This window comes from Oncorhynchus nerka, linkage group LG25 (assembly GCF_034236695.1).
Source record: "Oncorhynchus nerka isolate Pitt River linkage group LG25, Oner_Uvic_2.0, whole genome shotgun sequence".
Taxonomy (NCBI): domain Eukaryota; kingdom Metazoa; phylum Chordata; class Actinopteri; order Salmoniformes; family Salmonidae; genus Oncorhynchus; species Oncorhynchus nerka.
Genome location: NC_088420.1, coordinates 51,867,319 through 51,883,227, shown reverse-complemented (window position 1 = coordinate 51,883,227; position 15,909 = coordinate 51,867,319). Strand labels below are relative to the sequence as shown.

The 15,909-nt window shown below is 41.3% G+C and overlaps 1 pseudogene; it reads right to left on the bottom strand.

Annotated features, from left to right (window-relative positions):
• The window catches only part of LOC135564581 (ankyrin repeat, SAM and basic leucine zipper domain-containing protein 1-like), a 40,071-nt pseudogene extending 26,364 nt beyond the window's left edge, over positions 1-13,707 (bottom strand).
• Between the last annotated feature and the right edge of the window lie 2,202 nt (positions 13,708-15,909).

The window sequence follows — 15,909 nt, the reverse complement described above, 5'->3', positions numbered from 1 at the left end:
AACCAAGCCATGAGGTCGAAGGAACTGTTCGTAGAGCTCAGAGACAGGATTGTGTTGAGGCACAGATCTGGGGAAGGGTACCAAAAAACGTTTGCAGCATTGAAGGTCCCCAAGAACACAGTGGCCTCCATCATTCTTAAATGGAAGAAGTTTGGAACCACTAAGACTCTTTCTGGGGACAAGGGCCTTAATTAGGGAGAGAGCTCCAGAGTTCCTCTGTGGCGATGGGAGAACCTTCCAGAAGGACAACCATCTCTGCAGCACTCCACCAATCAGGCCTTTATGGTAGAGTGGCCAGACGGAATTTGCCAAAAGGCACATAAATGACTCGCAGGCCATTAGAAACTAGATTCTCTGTTCTGATAAAACCAAGATTGAACTCTTTGGCCTAAATGCCAAATGTCACGTCTGGAGGAAACCAGGCACCGCTCAGCACCTGGCCAATACCATCCGTACAATGAAGACTGGTGGTCGCAGCATCATGCTGTGGGGATGTTTTTCAGCGGCAGGGACTGGGAGACTAGTCAGGATTGGGGGAAAGATTAAAAGAGCAAAGTACAGAGAGATCCTTGATTAAAACCTGCTCAAGAGCACTCGGGACCTCCAGACCGGGGCGAAGGTTCACCTTCCAACAGGACAACAACCCTATGCATACAGCCAAGACAACATAGGAGTGGCTTCGGGACAAGTCTCTGAATGTTCTTGAGTGACCCAGCCAGATCCCGGACTTGAACCCGATTGAACATCTCTGGAGAGACCTGAAAATAGCTGTGCAGCAATACCCCTCATCCAACCTGACAGAACTTGACAGGATCTGCAGAGAAGAATGCGAGAAACTCCCCAAATACAGGTATGTCAAGCTTGTAGCATCATACCCACGAAGACTTGAGGCTGTAATCACTGCCAAATGTGTTTCAACAGAGTACTGAGTAAAGAGTCTGAATACTAATGTCATTTGATATTTCAGTTTTGTATTTTTAATACATTTGCAAATGTTTCTAAAAACCTGTTTTTGCTGTCATTATGGGTTAGTGTGTGTGTGTGTGTGTGTGTGTGTGTGTGTGTGTGTGTGTGTGTGTGTGTGTGTGTGAGTGTGTGTGTTGATGAGGAAAAAACAATTGAATACATTTTAGAGTAAGGCTGTAATCTAACAATGTGGAAAAAGTGAAGACTTTCTGAATGCACTGTATATCCGTGGGGCGGGTTTAAGGTAATTAAATATTGTGTGGAAAGAGAAAACGATGCATTAAAAATAAATGCGTGTGTAATTCATATCTATAGGCTATGTTGATTTTGTTCGATCCACTAAGGCAAAAAGCACAATGTCGTGAAGAGAAAAGCTGTGAAATGGAGAGCTGCAAATAAGTAGAAGGGAGGGACAGAAGTGATGTGAAGTGTTGAAGTGATAAATGAGGATCATAGCATTGCTGGATATGTTACAGTGCCTTGCAAAAGTAATCACCCCCCTTGGAGTTTTTCCTATTTTGTTGCATTACAGCCTGTAATTTAAATGGATTTTTATTTGGATTTCATGTAAATGGACATCCACAAAATAGTCAATTGTTGAAGTGAAATGAAAAAATAGCTTGTTTCCCCCCCAAAAAAAGTATAATTAAAAATGAAAAAGTGGCGCGTGCATATGTATTCACCCCCTTTGCTATAAGCTGTACACTCCGCAGAGCTGGGCTTTACGGAGAGTGGCCAGAAAAAAAACCCATTGCTTCAAGAAAGAAATAAGCAAACACATTTGGTGTTCGCCAAAAGGCATGTGGGAGACTCCCGAAACATATGGAAGAAGGTACTCTGGTCAGATGAGACAAAACATTGAGCTTCTTGGCCATTGAGGAAAACACCATGTCTGGCACAAACCCAACACCTCTCATCACCCTGAGAATACCATCCCCACGGTGAAGCATGGTGGCGGCAGCATCATGCTGTGGGGATGTTTTTCATCGGCAGGGTCTGGGAAACTGGTCAGAATTGAAGGAATGATGGATGGCGATAAATACAGGGAAATTCTTGAGGGAAACCTGTTTCAGGCTTCCAGAGATTTGAAACTGGGACGGAGGTTCACCTTCTAGCAGGAAAATGACCCGAAGCATACTGCTAAAGCAACGCTTGAGTGGTTTAGGGGGAAACATTTAAATGGTTTGGAATGGCCTAGTCAAAGCCCAGACCTCAATCCAATTGAGAATCTGTGGTATGACTTAAAGATTGCTCTACACCAGCGGGGGGGTGAATAGTCATGCATGCTCAAGTTCTGTTGTTTTTTTCTTATTTCTTGTGTGCTTCACACACACAAAAAAATATCTTCAAAGTGGTACGCATGTTGTGTCAATCAAATGATAGAAACCCCAAAATATATTTTAATTCCAGGTTACAAGGCAACAAAATAGGAAAAATGCCACGGGTGGTGAATATTTTCGCAAGCCACTGTATGTGTTATGATTGTGAGGTGCTATACAAATTCGTCAGTCATGAGAAGGGGAATTCAAAATGGCACCTCAAGGCAACTGTAGTGTTCAGTTGGGTAAATGGAATAGTAGCCTAACTGAAATCTGGACACTGACTGTAGGTCTAAAACCTCAGACATAGCTTAATATAATATTAACTCCTATAGAATTAAGCATTACTTGCAGTAAAATTATACACCAAATGTACATTTTGATTCAGGAACACGAGTGTTCTTTTCAGCATCTTGAGGGAGTGAATGAGTGGTTAGGGAATGTCTGTAAATGTGCCGTCTTTAACAGCATCATGAAAGCTGATAGTATTTCAACCACATAAAATAGACATCCAAGCCGAACTGAAATCTTATTAGAAACATGTTGGGTTGTTTCAACAGCTTTTCATTTCCTTAAAACTGCTGAAACTCATTTGGAAATTTTGCATGGAATATTTTTAAATTGCATTTTCTCCCCAGTCCCGAAAATTCTACTGTGCTGAGAGAAGCAGAGAAGAAAGAGAAAAAAAACATTACTGATGTCAATCAGATTCAAGCAATTATTCTATTGATTTATGGCATTATTCTGGTGAGCAAGGGTTTATTTAGTATTTTAGGGCAACAATGACAGAAGATAAGCTGCATGTATCTAATTATAGACAAGTTGACTAACAGATAGACTACCAAAATGTTGGAAATAATAAGCTGACTAGCCAATCTAAAAAGGACTGTCAAAAAATTATTCCGTCATCTCTGCCTAAAGCGCATTTTCAATATATGCGGATTAGGGTTGGGTGCGGGCCTCAGATGTTTAGTTTATCACATATTGTCGGGCGGATCGGTTATTAGTAGGGGTGTAACGGTACATTTATCGGGTTTGGCTGCAATAGCCAAATCCACATGTTTTATTTTTCCTTTATTTAACTAGGCAAGTCAGTTAAGAACAAATTCTTATTTTCAATGACAGCCTAGGAACAGTGGGTTAACTGCCTGTTCAGGGGCAGAACGACAGATTTGTAAGGGCTATTTGACCAAGAAGGAGAGTGATGGAGTGCTGTATCAGATGACCTGGCCTCCACAATCACCCGACTCAACCCAATTGAGATGGTTTGGGATGAGTTGGACCGCAGAGTGAAGGAAAAGCAGCCAACAAGTGCTCAGCATGTGAGAAGTCCTTCAAGACTGTTGGAAAAGCATTCCAGGTGAAGCTGGTTGAGAGAATGCCAAGAGTGTGCAAAGCTGTCATCAAGGCAAACTTTGAAAAATCTAAAATATATTTTGATTTGTTTAACACAATTTTGGTTACTACATGATTCCATATATGTTATTTCATAGTTTTGATGTCTTCCCTATTATTCTGCAATGTAGAGAATAGTAAAAATAAAGAAAAACCTTTCAATGAGTAGGTGTGTCCAAACTTTTGACTGGTACTGTATGGTGTATCACCAGTTGTACATTTACCGTTCATTTCTAATCTACAATCTTTGTTTGATTACGGTCTTTTCTGTTAATGCATTCGATATATTATTATTATTCTTTTCTTTTACCGTTCTCGTTGTCGGAGGGGACACGTTGTTTGCAGAGTGAACAACCTATGCTTGTGAGAAACAGGTTTTGCTTTATTTCCTTCCATTTACGAGTTTATCAATTTAGTAAGTGTCTTTTGTTTGGAGTGCTCTTGTCAATGTTGAGCAAGGACAAGCATCTGATTATGCATAGAAGTAGGCCTATAGGCTACCTGGCCTGCGCACAAATGTAGGCATATAAATGTGCCCATTTGGGGATCTGATAGTATTTCTGATTGGCTTAAAACACCACCACTCATGAGCTGTGGAGCTTCTCGAAGTAATGTTTTCTTAAATCTCAGACAGCAAGCAAACAAAGTCTGTTTTTGCATCCATTGAGAATGACAATAGTTAATTAAATCTTTCCAGCTCTCTCCCTTTCTATAAATATAATGCTCTGATCCAGTGGAAACGTCATAAAATAGGCCTATCCGATTACCTTTTATCTCTTGCTCAAATAGCCTACAGCTGTGTTTGTCCCGATCTCACTGACATTGGCAACTCTGAGGCCCCAAAATATTTTATACAATGGCCAGACCCAAGTTGATTGTTGATACAATGTTTCAAGTTCGTTGTGTCTTTCTCATTTGTATCATTTTAATTTAGATTTGGATAGAATTTTGATTAACCACATGACACTGATTTTGAGACACACGGATGTTATTATAAATTGAAATGAAACTGTGCATATGAAAACCATAACTGGCACGTTGATGGGTGGAAATGGTAAGATAAATTGGCATTCCACATGAGAAAGGTTGCCGAGTCCTCGTGGAGCCTGTTATAGGCAACTTCAGGAGAGTAATGGCAAAAATCAGCCGGAATGAGAGGAGGATTGTCCGGTCAGGTTAAGGTTTTTTCTTCCTGTTAGCTTGATCTCTGGCTCTCTCTTGAGTAATCTGTGTCTTTATTTAATCAAACCGTGTGCTTGAAGCATCAGACAAGCTCAATACATATAGTTGCTTTTTATTAAAACACATAGGGTGTGTCTACAGTGGGGAGAACAAGTATTTGATACACTGCTGATTTTGCAGGTTTTCCTATTTTCAAAGCATGTAGAGGTCTGTAATTTTTTATCATATGTACACTTCAACTAAGAGAGACGGAATCTACAACAAAAATCCAGAAAATCACATTGTATGATTTTTAAGTAATTAATTAGCATTTTATTGCATGACAAAAGTATTTGATACATCAGAAAAGCAGAACTTAATATTTGGTACAGAAACCTTTGTTTGCAATTACAGAGATCATATGTTTCCTGTAGTTCTTGACCAGGTTTGCACACACTGCAGCAGCGATTTTGGCCCACTCCTCCATACAAACCGTCTCCAGATCCTTCAGGTCTCCGGGCTGTCGCTGGGTAATACGGACTTTCAGCTCCCTTCAAAGATGTTCTATTGGGTTCAGGTCTGGAGACTGGCTAGGCCACTCCAGGACCTTGAGATGCTTCTTACGGAGCCACTCCTTAGTTGCCCTGGCTGTGTGTTTCGGGTCGTTGTCATGCTGGAAGACCCAGCCACGACCCATCTCCAATGCTCTTACTGAGGGAAGGAGGTTGTTGGCCAAGATCTCGCGATACATGGCCCCATCCATCCTCCCCTCAATACGGTGCAGTCGTCCAGTCCCCTTTGCAGAAAAGCATCCCCAAAAAATTATGTTTCCACCTCCATGATTCACGGTTGGGTTGGTGTTCTTGGGGTTGTACTCATCCTTCTTCTTCCTCCAAACAAGGCGAGTGGAGTTTAGACCAAAAGGCTCTATTTTTGTGTCATCAGACCACATGACCTTCTCCCATTCCTCCGCTGGATCATCCAGATGGTCATTGGCAAACTTCAGACGGGTCTGGACATGCGCCGGCTTGAGCAGGGGGACCTTGCGTGCACTGCAGTATTTTAATTCATGACGGCGTAGTGTGTTACTAATGGGTTTTTTGAGACTGTGGTCCCAGCTCTCTTCAGGTCATTGACCAGGTCCTGCCGTGTAGTTCTGGGCTGATCCCTCACCTTCCTCATGATCATTGATGCCCCGCGAGGTGAGATCTTGCATGGAGCCCCAGACCGAGGGTGATTGACAGTCACCTTGAACTTCTTCCATTTTCTAATAATTGCACCAACAGTTGTTGCCTTCTCACCAAGCTGCTTGCCTATTGTCCTGTAGCCCATCCCAGCCTTGTGCAGGTCTACAATTTTATCCCTGATGTCCTTACACAGCCTTCTGGTCTTGGCCTTTGTGGAGAGGTTGGAGTCTGTTTGATTGAGTTTGTGGACAGGTGTCTTTTATACGGATAACGAGTTCAAACAGGTGCAGTTAATACAGGTAATGAGTGGAGAACAGGAGGGATTCTTAATTAAAGAAAAACTAACAGGTCTGTGATAGCCGGAATTCTTACTGGTTGGTAGGTGATCAAATACTTATGTTATGCAATAAAATGCAAATTACTAATTTATTAATTTTTATTAATTATTAATTACTTAAAAATCATACCATGTGATTTTCTGGATTTTTGTTTTAGATTCCGTCTCTCTCAGTTGAAGTGTACATATGATTAAAAAATACAGACCTCTACATGCTTTGTAAGTAGGAAACACTGCCAATTTAGCAGGTTATCAAATACTTGTTCTCCCCAGTGTATATGTGAGCCACCACCTCGATTCGGTCCTACATTTAAAAAAAAAAGTTTTTTACATTAAATAATGGTATAGACTCAGAGCTAGAAGATGGTATGTCATTCACTGCAGTTGAGAGACGATGGGAAAGTAATTCTGCTTTGAAAGATTATAAACTTGTAATGCCACTTTTGAGAAAAAAGGCCCTTAGATGTTTTGGTACACCCACTGGAGTGCTCTTCTATGTCTACAGCCATTCAGCATCATTCACACCCTCTTAAGCCTTAGCCCCACACATCTCTGTAAGGATTCACATGAGGCCATGTGCTAAACAGAGTAGTGTAGTAAACAACCAGATATTTCAAGTAGTTGCCTACAATAAGGGAAAAAAATCAAAGTAAAAATACACTTTATCTAGTCCTTAGCTTATATCCTAATCTGACTTTGGTGCAGGTCATGCTGTTCATTACCGTCTCTGGTAAACACACACTATATAAAATCAAATCTAAGTTTATTTGTCACATGCACAGGATACAGAAGGTGTAAATGGCACTGTGAAATGGTTACTTGCATAAACAATATCAAAAACAGAAAATGTGCAGATATTATTATTAGATGATGCTTACCCAGACACACTTGTCTAAATTGATGGGTCATGTGAAAGAAATGCTGTAACCACCCCCCTTGCCACATCTAGCTACGTGGATGGGTCACTATTCTCTAGACATGTATACATGTTCATGAAATACTTTAGATGGCCGTAATCACCCCCCAGACACACCTGGCTAACTTGATGGGTTATGCAATCATCTGGCCAAGTGGAGTCTTGATTAGAAATGTAGCTGGGTATCTAGCTAACTAGCTAAACAATAAACCGGCATAATCGCAACTCATACTACTACCACCAATACAAGCATTGTCATACCTGTAGTATGAATCTGCAGGTAGCTAAAGCTAACCAACTAGGTTCAATGTTAGCTAGCCAAAATCAGGCTATAACTAGCAATGCAAATGAGTTCTGATTAGAATAATATTACTACACAGGTCATACACATAACATTAGCTAGCAAGCCAGTAAGCTAAAGTTCGCTAGCTAACTAACAGTACACTTTAACTTGCAATGAAAATGACTTTCTGGCAAAATGAACATATAATATCATATATCAAACATATATCTGAAAATATTGCTAGACCAGTATACATGGATGAACGCCTCACAGCAGACTTGAACCATTTAACTCTGTTTTGTTTGTAGCTACATCTTGTTTGGCCAGCTTTGAGTCAAGTCACTCCCATTCACACTGACCATGGCATGTGGAGAAAGTAGCCCATCACAACTTTTTTCAACTGATCTGTCGATAGCGCCTGCTAAATTCAGGGCATCAATGTTGTTGAGAAAAGTAGCAAAACTTTTGTAGTTCTCGATGGAAAACATTATATCTTTCAAAAACGCCACAGTAGAAAAGATTATCAACTCATACTGAGCAACTCACGTTATACAGGAGCATGCTACATGGCAGACCAATCCAAACTCATCTCCCAGCATGTCCAGCCCAACCATTCTCAGCCAATCATTGCTAGCGAGAAGGTTCCTGCCTTTTTCCGTGGCTAAACCAACTAAACTTGTAATTAAAAACAAATATTCGTATTTACAGATGGAATACAAATATGTTATTAAGGCACATGAAAGTTCACGTTCTAGAAGGCATTTCTACCAAAATAACAAATGTTGATAAAAAATATATAAAATGCCTCTCCTGTGAAGTAATGAAGTGCCACATATGGCTAACTTCCTGAAACAGGTCAAATATACTACAGTTCAAAAGTTTGAGGACACTTAGAAATGTCCTTGTTTTTGAAAGAAAAGCACATTTTTTGTCCATTAAAATAACATAACATTTATCAGAAATACAGTGTAGACATTGTTGGAATATCTACATGGGCATACAGAGGCCCCTTATCAGCAACCATCACTCCTGTGTTCCAATGGCACGTTGTCTTAGCTAATCCAAGTTTATCATTTTGAAAGGCTAATTGATCATTAGAAAACCCTTTTGCAATTATTTAGCACAGCTGAAAACTGTTGTCCTGATTAAAGAAGCAATACAACTGGCCTTCTTAAGACTAGTTGAGTATCTGGAGCGTCAGCATTTGTGGGTTCGATTACAGGCTCAAAATTGCTAGAAGCAAATAACATTCTTTTGAGACTCGTCGGTCTATTCTTGTTCTGAGAAATTAAGACTATTCCATGCGAGAAATTGGCAAGAAACGGAAAATCTCGTACAACGCTGTGTACTACTCCCTTCACAGAACATTTCTAAGTGAACCCAAACTTTTGAACGGTAGTGTATATGGAAAAATATACGTTTTCTATGTAGAACAATCGCTTGGTTGAAAGAACAGACGACTTTCGGTCAACCAATATTTTTTGGGATCGGGGACAGCCCCAATGTCGCCACGCTCAACGAGAACAGCCTATGCAGCTGCCAACACCTCAAACATATTGACACATTTACACGGACATCAGCCCAGTATACCGGAGCGAGACAGAAATGCAAAGAAACAACAACACAATGTCTGCACTCTGCAGTCAAGCAGCACTTGGTAGCTGATTCTGACCAGGCCAAAGAAATTACAAGAGCAATAGGTAGGCTATGTTTATATTTTTTTCAATGCTAGTAACGGATATTATAGTTATTACATTTAACATTGGATTTATTAACTACAAAAAGGTAAGATGTGTTTTTAATCCTGGTCCTGCTCTGCACACACACAACTTGTTAGCTAGCTCTGGTCCAACGTTAAGCAAAGTTACAGAGGTTCAAGACATTAAAAGTTCATCCATAGAAGCTGCTCCTCAGTAAGTTTAACTCTGTGGGCCCAATTCAGATGATGCATAGCATAACTCTCTTGGTTGTGTCGAAGCTAGTCATAACAAGATGCCCAGCACTTTCAAGCACAACCTTCCTCCACCCCCTCTCGCACTCTCCCCACCAGCAAAATGTTAGTTGCGGCCTGTACTTGTCTGTCCATCGCATATGTAAACAACTATAAAGCTTACCCGCGCCATAGCGAGCTCCTCTATCCGTACTGGTGAATTCGTTTAATGTCGAGGTAATGTAAAAAAATATATATTTCAGAGCTTTCAAAAGGAACAGAAAATACGGATATAAATAAACCAGTACTTTATTTTGCAGGTCAGTGGAACGCAACTTTAAAAAATAATGGTTCTGTTCAGAATAAAACGATTGGAAAATTATTTGGGTTTCAGCACCTCGTGAAAGTGCTTGAGCCACGTTACGAACTTCCCTTTTGCACACATTCAGCAAACAGTTATTACCCGCTCCACTGTTTATAAGCAAACCAACGACTGGGAGAAATACACTTCAACGGCCCTCAAACTGTTTTTACTAGTTGGAAACTCGTCTATCATCCTGAGCACCCAACACTCCCACGTGGTGACCTCTGACGTCACTTACTAAGGAAATGGCCCCTATAACAGCATTTTCAGCAGTTAAATGCAACAACAAAACAATATAAAAAGCAATCTATTAAAGTGTTTTTTTTTTAACTCTATAATTAGTTTACAAGCATGATAGCTGTACTTTTAGTTTATTGTTGACACAGCTTGTTGGCCATTAGTCAATCAGCGTTTCTCAATGAGTTTAAATCACATGAATGCATACCAACTGGTATTTAGGACTTCACAACTGGTAAACTCGCACATTCCATATGGTTACAAACGCAGCATCAGAGTGGAAACCCAACACAACAATCCGGTCACAACGGACAATGCAAGGAACATTGAATGCTGAACATTGAAGTACATTTCATTTTTCCACTGAACCGTGAACCCAATACTGCAATACGCACCGAACCATGGATTTGGTGAACCTTTACACCCCTAGTTATTAGCAATTGGGTGCGGGTGAACAAACGGCTGACCCGCCCATCACTAATGTACACACAACCATCCATCCCATATGTGCTGACTGGAGTAATGCACAAACGCAAGCACAGACTGTGACACCCCTCCCATATCACCCAATCGGGGTAACACTCTCCTCTGTCTATCCATGACTTTGACTCTCTTGTCTCCCTTTCCTAGATCCCTGATACAACGATACCCCGGAAGATGCATTCAATTTCTCCACCAGTGAGAGAGGCAGGAATGAAATGGTCGGAGCTGTAAACTGAAAACACACCGGCGGATTAGCAGCATGTTTTTCGAAGGTTCCTCTTTAACGTCATAGACTTTAAGTAAAGGCAGATGAAGCTAGTGCCAAGGCTTCTAATTGGCTCCCCAGTCTTTGGCCGGGGCACGTGTGGAAATTGAGAAAAGGTGCAAGAGGTGGGGTAATTAACTGTGTGTGCATGTGTGTGATTCAAGTGCGATACAGTTTTTTCATGGAAAGCAGAAGTGGCCTGTCGGGAGACGGGGGGATTAAGTCTGGACATACACAGCTTGGGTCATTTTATATCACAGGATTCCTTCCTTCCTTTCCTTGTCCATCATTGCTGTGTTGTTGCAATATCCCGCTATCTGTCCTACTTCTGACAGGAAGGTCATTTGAGCCTGTGTCAACAGCAGTGTTCTCTCTTTTAATTGGTGTCTATAGAGCAGATAGTCTCTTCTACAAGCAGTCGTGCAGAAGCTGGAAGATATGAAAGTTTCTACTAGAAATTGGTCAAATTCTGTCACACCACTGTCTGTGAAACCCTGAAAAACCCATGACATCTGAAAAATATATTGGTCTGGTGGAATGATTTAACGTTTACGCCTATTAACTTGCACTACTTTTGTTCAACTACAATGCAAACAAAATTATTTCACACCTAATTACGCACCAGGATGTAGTCAACATAGTGCTGATGGGAGCATGGTATTGAATACAAGCTGTAGCCTACATAATATGATACGTTGGTCTTGTCTCTGCTGAAGTTAGCGCTGGATAATATGACGAGTTGGTCTTGTCTCTGCTGTAGTTAGCGCTGGATAATATGACACGTTGGTCTTGTCTCTGCTGAAGTTAGCGCTGGATAATATGACACGTTGGTCTTGTCTCTGCTGTAGTTAGCGCTGGATAATATGACGAGTTGGTCTTGTCTGCTGAAGTTAGCGCTGGATAATATGACACGTTGGTCTTGTCTCTGCTGAAGTTAGCGCTGGATAATATGACACGTTGGTCTTGTCTGCTGAAGTTAGCGCTGGATAATATGACACGTTGGTCTTGTCTCTGCTGAAGTTAGCACTGGCTAATATGACACGTTGGTCTTGTCTCTGCTGAAGTTAGCGCTGGCTAATATGAAGCGTTGGTCTTGTCTGCTGAAGTTAGCGCTGGATAATATGACACGTTGGTCTTGTCTCTGCTGAAGTTAGCGCTGGATAATATGACACGTTGGTCTTGTCTCTGCTGTAGTTAGCGCTGGCTAATATGACACGTTGGTCTTGTCTGCTGAAGTTAGCGCTGGATAATATGACACGTTGGTCTTGTCTGCTGAAGTTAGCGCTGGATAATATGACACGTTGGTCTTGTCTCACTGGATAATATGACACGTTGGTCTTGTCTCTGCTGAAGTTAGCGCTGGATAATATGAACGTTGGTCTTGTCTCTGCTGAAGTTAGCGCTGGATAATATGACACGTTGGGCTAAGTTAGCGCTGACACGTTGGTCTTGTCTCTGCTGAAGTTAGCGCTGGCTAATATGAAGCGTTGGTCTTGTCTGCTGAAGTTGCTGACACGTTGGTCTTGTCTGGCTGGATAATATGACACGTTGGTCTTGTCTGCTGAAGTTAGCGCTGGATAATATGACACGTTGGTCTTGTCTGCTGAAGTTAGCGCTGGATAATATGAGTTACGTTGGTCTTGTCTGCTGAAGTTAGCGCTGGATAATATGACACGTTGGTCTGGATAATATGACACGTTGGTCTTGTCTCTGCTGAAGTTAGCGCTGGCTAATATGACGACGTTGGTCTTGTCTCTGCTGAAGTTAGTCGCTGGCTAATATGACACGTTGGTCTTGTCTGCTGAAGTTAGCGCTGGATAATATGACACGTTGGTCTTGTCTGACACGTTGGTCTTGTCTGCTGAAGTTAGCGCTGGATAATATGACACGTTGGTCTTGTCTGCTGCTGATAATATGACACGTTGGTCTTGTCTCTGCTGAAGTTAGCGCTGGGCTGCTAATATGATGAGTTGGTCTTGTCTCTGGATAATATGACACGTTGGTCTTGCTGAAGTTAGCGCTGGCTAATATGACGTGGTCTTGGCTAATATAGCGCTGGTCTTGTCGTTGGTCTGCTGAAGTTAGCGCTGGATAATATGACACGTTGGTCTTAATATGACACGTTGGTCTTGTCTCTGCTGAAGTTAGCGCTGGATAATATGACGAGTTGGTCTTGTCTCTGCTGAAGTTAGCGCTGGATAATATGACGAGTTGGTCTTGTCTCTGCTGAAGTTAGCGCTGGATAATATGACGAGTTGGTCTTGTCTCTGCTGAAGTTAGCGCTGGCTAATATGACGAGTTGGTCTTGTCTCTGCTGAAGTTAGCGCTGGCTAATATGACACGTTGGTCTTGTCTGCTGAAGTTAGCGCTGGATAATATGACACGTTGGTCTTGTCTCTGCTGAAGTTAGCGCTGGCTAATATGACACGTTGGTCTTGTCTGCTGGAGTTAGTGCTGGATAATATGACGAGTTGGTCTTGTCTCTGCTGGAGTTAGCGCTGGCTCCTATGTCCAGCAGCAACTTGGCGATGTCATAGTGAGCCACGTGCACAGCACACATCAGCGGGGTCCACTCCATTTGGCCTAGACATCCAGGCCTCAACATCCAGGCCTGACACAGGAATTAGAAAGGTGAAACCAGGCCATACAGAGTTACAGCACTTAATTATTTAACTGGGTTCAAAGAAGACCCCAAACAGCAAGGTTGAAAACACTGTCATGTACCGAACATTGCCCGAACAAGAGGGCGGAAACAAAAGGTTACAATTTTCAGTTAAGGCAGACTCAATAGGGCTGGGATTTGCCAGGGACCTCACGATACAATATTATCACGATACTGAGGTGCTGATACAATATGTATTGCGATTATCACGATTTGATGTGTTTTAAGATTCAATACTGCAATATAATTGCAATTTCATGCTCCGAACATATTGCTTAATATATGTATGCTGCAGAGAGACAAGAGAGAGCATTAGAACATTTGTTTTGATCAGTCATGGAGTGCTGAAAACAGGTTGGCTCACTATTATAAAAGAAAATGAAGAGCAAGCTATAGGATGAAAATACTGTAGTTTTGGCTCAGATACAGCCGAACTAGCTCTACCTAGCAAAAAAAAAAAATACAATTCGATACTTGGACTCAGTATCGATATACACTGAACAAAAATATAAATGCAACATGTAAAGTGGTTGGTCCCATGTTTCATGAGCTGAAATAAAAGAGCTAAGAAGTATTCCATACGCAGAAAGATCATGTTTCTCTCAATTTGTGCACAACTTTGTTTACGTCCCTGTTATTGAGCATTTCTCATTTGTCAAGTTAATCAATCCACCTGACAGGTTTGGCATATCATGAAGTTGATGAAACAGCATGATCATTATACAGTTGCACCTTGTGCTGGGGACAATAAAAGGCCACTCTAAAATGTGCAGTTTTGTCACACAACACAATGCCACAGATGTCTCAACCTTTGAGGGAGCGTGCAATTGGCATGCTGACTGCTGGAATGTCCACCAGAGCTGTACCAAATCATTTTATGTTCATTTTTCTACATAAGCCATCTCCAATGTCATATTAAACAATCTGGCAGTATGTCTAACTGGCCTCAACCACAGGCCATGTTTATGACATTGAGCAGTTTGCTGATGTCAACGTTGTGAACAGAGTGGCCCATGGTGGCGGTTGGGTTATGGTATGAGCAGGCGTAACCTACGGACAATGAACACAATTGCATTTTATCGATAGCAATTTGAATGCAAAGAGATACCGTGATGAGATTCTGAGGCCCATTGTCTTACCATCTGCCGCCATCACCCGATGTTACAGTATGATAATGCACGGCCCAATGTCACAAGGATCTGTACACAATTACTGTAAGCTGAAAATGTCCCAGTTCTACCATGGGCGGTATACTCACCAGACATGTCACCCATTGTGCATGTTTGGGATGCTCTGGATCGACGTGTACGACAGCGTGTTCCACTTCCCACCAATATCCAGCAAATTTGTACAGCCATTGAAGCGGAGTGGGACAACATTCCACAGGTCACAATCAACAGCCTGATTAACTGCATGCGAAGGAGATGTGTCGTGCTGCATGAGGAAAATGGTGGTCACACCAGATGCTAACTGGTTTTCTGATCCACGCTCCTACCTTTTTTTATGGTATCTGTGACTAACAGATGCATATTGGTATTCCCAGTCATGTGAAATCCATAGATTAGGGCCTAATGAATGTATTTCAATTGACCGATTTCCTTATATGAACTGTAACTCAGTCAAATCTTTGAAATTGTTGAATGTTGCGATTTATATTTTTGTTCAGTATAATCTCATCCAAAATAATATTGCAATATGTAACTGTATCGATTTGTTCCTCCATCACTAAGATTCAGTTTTAACTGGTGCTTTAATTTTTTTTTAAATCCAACAGATCTTACAAAGTCATATGGAAATTTCAGGGTTCCCCAATTAAGTTCAGCCGCGGAGCGTTTTCTTTTTTTTTGTCTTTCCCTTGAACGATGGTCGGGGAGGTTGGAACATAGTTCTAAATCATTTGTACACTGCGAATTGACCGCAAGATTCCCAAACAGATATAGTATTTGACAAAAAAGGAATGATTTCAAACCTTGATTACATTTGGCTACGATCACATACAGTAGTAAAGTGTTGCAGTGGTGCCTGGAGAAGTGGGTATACTCACATTTTGCCAAAACTTTCCCAAATGGCCTAAACAGTAACGCACTCTGAATGACCTAAAATTATAAATCCCATATTGGTCTTTCAGTCAGGCTAGCCCAAGTTGTACTGCAAGCTGTACTGTGCAAGTAGGCTAATAGTAGGCCTACTATTGAAATAGATAAATGAAATTGTCAACTGACTCAGATATTTCACTCTCAAAGTCTACAACAATGCTTAAACCACATCAGATAACCACTTTTGAGGTCTGGGAAAAATCTAATACATTTAAATGTTTTTTGTGTGTGGTTAGCCTTTAAATCAACTTGGCAGGCACCTAGCACTGTTGTATGGTCAGCAGTGTTTCTGTAGTGCACATGAGATT